General features: G+C 45.7%; 1 long non-coding RNA gene across 1 annotated transcript in view; it reads right to left on the bottom strand.

The window, feature by feature from the left end:
• Positions 1-1,397: 1,397 nt before the first annotated feature.
• Positions 1,398-5,806, bottom strand: part of LOC127916621 (uncharacterized) — a 7,559-nt gene continuing 3,150 nt past the window's right edge. The window contains exon 3 of the long non-coding RNA XR_008095404.1: positions 1,398-1,493. This is a non-coding gene — a long non-coding RNA (uncharacterized LOC127916621). The remainder of the gene's footprint in view (positions 1,494-5,806) is intronic.

The following is a 5,806-nucleotide window of genomic DNA, read 5'->3' as shown; positions in this document are numbered from 1 at the left end:
CAAGTCTGGCTCAACTGTCCTTCTTTAGGTACTTCAAGTCTGGCTCAAATGTCCTTCTTTAGGTACTTCAAGTCTGGCTCAACTGTCCTTCTTTAGGTACTTCAAGTCTGGCTCAAATGTCCTTCTTTAGGTACTTCAAGTCTGGCTCAACTGTTCTTCTTTAGGTACTTCAAGTCTGGCTCAACTGTCCTTATTTAAGTACTTCAAGTCTGGCTCAACTGTCCTTCTTTAGGTACTTCAAGTCTGGCTCAACTGTCCTTCTTTAGGTACTTCAAGTCTGGCTCAAATGTCCTTCTTTAGGTACTTCAAGTCTGGCTCAACTGTCCTTCTTTAGGTACTTCAAGTCTGGCTCAAATGTCCTTCTTTAGGTACTTCAAGTCTGGCTCAACTGTTCTTCTTTAGGTACTTCAAGTCTGGCTCAACTGTCCTTATTTAAGTACTTCAAGTCTGGCTCAACTGTCCTTCTTTAGGTACTTCAAGTCTGGCTCAAATGTCCTTCTTTAGGTACTTCAAGTCTGGCTCAACTGTCCTTATTTAAGTACTTCAAGTCTGGCTCAACTGTTCTTCTTTAGGTACTTCAAGTCTGGCTCAACTGTCCTTATTTAAGTACTTCAAGTCTGGCTCAAATGTCCTTCTTTAGGTACTTCAAGTCTGGCTCAACTGTTCTTCTTTAGGTACTTCAAGTCTGGCTCAACTGTCCTTATTTAAGTACTTCAAGTCTGGCTCAACTGTCCTTCTTTAGGTACTTCAAGTCTGGCTCAAATGTCCTTCTTTAGGTACTTCAAGTCTGGCTCAACTGTCCTTATTTAAGTACTTCAAGTCTGGCTCAACTGTTCTTCTTTAGGTACTTCAAGTCTGGCTCAACTGTCCTTATTTAAGTACTTCAAGTCTGGCTCAACTGTCCTTCTTTAGGTACTTCAAGTCTGGCTCAACTGTCCTTCTTTAGGTACTTCAAGTCTGGCTCAAATGTCCTTCTTTAGGTACTTCAAGTCTGGCTCAACTGTCCTTCTTTAGGTACTTCAAGTCTGGCTCAACTGTCCTTATTTAAGTACTTCAAGTCTGGCTCAACTGTCCTTCTTTAGGTACTTCAAGTCTGGCTCAAATGTCCTTCTTTAGGTACTTCAAGTCTGGCTCAACTGTCCTTCTTTAAGTACTTCAAGTCTGGCTCAACTGTCCTTCTTTAAGTACTTCAAGTCTGGCTCAACTGTCCTTCTTTAGGTACTTCAAGTCTGGCTCAACTGTCCTTCTTTACCATGAATTTTTCCTCCTCTTCCTCCCCATTTCTCCTTCCTCTTCCCTTCCCTTCTTTATCTTAAACCTCTCCATCTGTCTCCCCCTCTCTTCTCCCCTCCCCTCCCCTCTCCGTAGAGACTTGTCTATATTATGTTTCCTGCCTGCTCTGAGTCGTCTCCTGGTGCTGTCTGTCCCTGGATGGGCGGGAACATCACTCTCCTATCTCCCTTGGCCTTCTGCTTGCCCTTCTCTGTTTCCACCTGTACAACAAGACAGGTGGTCAGGTAAACATCAATCTGTAGTGGTCCCCTCTGCCTTGCTCAGCCATAACCAGTGCAGCACACCTGGGAGTTCAGTTATTCAATCCACAGCCTTTTTATCAACATAATAAATATCCCTCCACTTCAACATGCACTTGTGTAACACATGGTGGGAGGCATGTCTTTGGTAGGTCTGGTCTGGTAGGTCTGGTCGGGTCGGGTAGTTCTGGCCTGTAGGTAGGGTCTGGTAGGTATGGTCTGGTAGGTCTGGCCTGGTAGGTCTGGCCTGGCCTGGTAGGAAGGGGCTGGTAGGTATGGTAGGTAGGGTCTGGTAGGTAGGGTCTGGTAGGTATGGTCTGGTGGGTCTGGTCTGGTCTAGTAGGTAGGGTCTGGTAGATCTGGTCTGGTAGGTAGGGTCTGGTAGGTATGGTCTGGTAGGTCTAGTCTGGTCTTGTAGGTCTAATCTTGTAGGTATGGTCTGGTAGGTCTGGTCTGGTAGGTATGGTCTGGTAGGCATGGTCTGGTCTGGTAGGTGTGGTCTGGTAGATCTGATCTGGTAGATATGGTCTGGTAGATATGGCCTGGTAGGTCTGGTCTGGTAGGTCTGGTCTGGTAGGTCTGGTCTGGTAGGTCTGGTCTGGTAGGTATGGCCTGGTAGGTCTGGTAGATATGGTCTGGTCTGGTAGATAGGGTCTGGTAGTCTGACCTGGTAGGTATGGTCTGGTAAGTATGGTCTGGTAGGTCTGGCCTGGTAGGTATGGCCTGGTAGGTCTGGCCTGGTAGGTCTGGCCTGGTAGGTCTGGTGTGGTAGATATGGCCTGGTAGGTCTGGTGTGGTAGGTCTGGCCTGGTAGGTATGGTCTGGTAGGTCTGGTCTGGTAGGTCTGGTCTGGTAGGTCTGGTAGGTCTGGTCTGGTAGGTATGGTAGGTTATGGTAGGTATGGTAGGTCTGGTAGGTATGGCCTGTAAGTTATGGTCTGGTAGGTCTGGTCTGGTAGGTCTGGCCAGGTAGGTATGATCTGGTAGGTCTGGCCAGGTAGGTAGGGTCTGGTAGGTATGGTCTGGTAGGTATGGTCTGGAAGGTATTGTCTGGTAGGTCTGGCCAGGTAGGTATGGCCTGGTAGGTATGGTCTGGTAGGTTTGGTAGGTATGGTCTGGTCTGGAAGGTATGGTCTGGTCTGGTCTGGTAGGGAGGGTCTGGTAGGTATGGTCTGGTAGGTAGGGTCTGGTAGGTAGGTCTGGTAAGTATGCTATATAATATATGAGTAGGACAGACTCTTACCTGTGTATCAGGGCTTTCTTGTAGCAGCTAGTGTTCTGTCTCAAGGTGGAGATGCTGGGACTTTTTGCAGAAAGCGATTCAGGTACACAATAGCTATTCACACACTGTCGAAACTGAGCAACAGACTGTACAATGACCACAGCATTCTGTAGCACAGTAGAGACCACAGGCCTGTTGACATGGGTTCATGGCAGCAGGTGCACTTCCTCTTAGACAAACATTTTGACGTGGGTACCCTACTCCCTGGGAAGAGCCTGGTCAAACTAAGTAGTGCACTACATAGGGAATGAGGTGCCATATGGGACTCAGATGCATCACCTACCCTGTGCCAGCTGGACCTGTTGTAGCAGGTCGATGAGCTGCTGGTCCTGCTGAGTCTGGCTGACCTGGCCCTTCCTCCCTCCGCCTGGGCCCGCAGATCCTGCATGTAGCCGCGCTGCTTATGAACCCTGGGAGGGGTGAGGGGACGACCCCTGAAGATGTACGAACCCTGTGGGGGTCAATATCATCACGACATCATTCATTGATAAGTTTTAGACCATTGGCTAAGTGTTGCAATAGTAACTGTGCATAGACCAATGAATGCTGAATGCAGCAACTGAAAAGCCGTGGACCAGTTTGGAACTCTAGAACATTTAAACTCCTTGAAGATCAGTGTGCTGATTGGACAAGGCCAGGGCTCACATGGAGTGGGAGGAGCGAGCAACCTCTTCTTCGCCTTCATGGCTTGAGACACTGCAGCTGGAACGCTGCCACCTTCTGGTTGTTCACGTATCTCCAGACGGTCCGCCCAACACACACACACACACACACACACACACACACACACACACACACACACACACACACCCCCTCATCACAAATACATCACACACACACCCTCATCACAAATACACACACAACCACATCACACACACACACACACACACACACACCTCATCACAAATACACACACACATCATCACACACACACACACACACACACCACATCACAAATACACACACACCACACCACATCACAAATACACACACACACACCACATCACAAATACACACACACACACGCACAAACAAATACACACACACACACACACGCACACCACATCACAAACACACCCACATCACAAATACACACACACACACACACACACACACACACCACATCACAAATACGCGCACGCCGCCACGTCAGATGCACGCACGCCGCCGCATCCGCAGATGCACGCCGCCGTCATAGATGCACGCCGCCGCGTCGCAGATACACACACACCACCACATCACAAAATACACACACACACACACACACCACATCAAATACACACACACACACCACATCAAATACACACACACACACCACACATCACAGCCACACACACCACATACCGAGTTAAATCTGACTACTGAGTGTAATCTGACTACTGAGTGTAATCTGACTACCGGTTCCAATCTGACTACGAGTTGAATCTGACTACAGAGTTGAATCTGACTACCGAGTTTAATCTGACTACCGAGCTGAATCTGACTACCGAGTTTAATCTGACTACTGAGTTTTAATGTAACTACTGAGTTTAATCTGACTACCGAGTTGAATCTGACTACCGAGTTGAATCTGACTACCGAGTTGAATCTGACTACCGAGTTGAATCTGACTACCGAGTTTAATCTGACTACCGAGTTTAATCTGACTACCGAGTTTAATCTGACTACCGAGTTGAATCTGACTACCGAGTTGAAATTGACTACTGAGTTTAATCTGACTACCGAGTTGAATCTGACTACCGAGTTTAATCTGACTACTGAGTTTAATGTAACTACTGAGTTTAATCTGACTACCGAGTTTAATCTGACTACCGAGTTGAATCTGACTACCGAGTTGAATCTGACTACCGAGTTGAATCTGACTACTGAGTTTAATCTGACTACTGAGTTTAATCTGACTACTGAGTTTAATCTGACTACAGAGTTTAATCTGACTACTGAGTTTAATGTAACTACTGAGTTTAATCTGACTACCGAGTTGAATCTGACTACCGAGTTGAATCTGACTACCGAGTTGAATCTGACTACCGAGTTTAATCTGACTACTGAGTTTAATCTGACTACCGAGTTGAATCTGACTACCGAGTTGAATCTGACTACCGAGTTGAATCTGACTACTGAGTTTAATGTAACTACTGAGTTTAATCTGACTACTGAGTTTAATCTGACTACAGAGTTTAATCTGACTACTGAGTTTAATGTAACTACTGAGTTTAATCTGACTACTGAGTTTAATCTGACTACCGAGTTTAATCTGACTACCGAGTTTAATCTGACTACTGAGTTGAATCTGACTACCGAGTTTAATCTGACTACTGAGTTGAATCTGACTACCGAGTTTAATCTGACTACCGAGTTGAATCTGACTACCGAGTTGAATCTGACTACTGAGTTTAATGTAACTACTGAGTTTAATCTGACTACTGAGTTTAATGTAACTACTGAGTTTAATGTAACTACTGAGTTTAATCTGACTACAGAGTTTAATCTGACTACAGAGTTTAATCTGACTACAGAGTTTAATCTGACTACAGAGTTTAATCTGACTACAGAGTTTAATCTGACTACCGAGTTGAATCTGACTACCGAGTTGAATCTGACTACCGAGTTGAATCTGACTACCGAGTTGAATCTGACTACTGAGTTTAATGTAACTACTGAGTTTAATCTGACTACCGAGTTTAATCTGACTACCGAGTTTAATCTGACTACCGAGTTTAATCTGACTACTGAGTTTAATGTGACTACTGAGTTTAATGTGACTACTGAGTTTAATGTGACTCCAGGACTAAAACAGAATGATTAATGCAGACTCTCCCTTTCAGTCTAGTAGTATTCTGTCTATTCATCACTCCAAGACAAAGAGTAAAAGACAACAGGGAACATGTTCCTCATCTCATCATCAGAGTGGTGTTGGCCTCACCTGCTCCCTCTGTAGGTAGTACTGGTCTCTGCGCTGCTCGTTGAACTGTAATACCCTCTCCTCCTCCTGC

This window comes from Oncorhynchus keta, chromosome 37 (assembly GCF_023373465.1).
Source record: "Oncorhynchus keta strain PuntledgeMale-10-30-2019 chromosome 37, Oket_V2, whole genome shotgun sequence".
NCBI classification, from domain to species: domain Eukaryota; kingdom Metazoa; phylum Chordata; class Actinopteri; order Salmoniformes; family Salmonidae; genus Oncorhynchus; species Oncorhynchus keta.
Note: the sequence above shows the minus strand (reverse complement) of the source record. Positions and strands in the feature narration are given on the sequence as shown.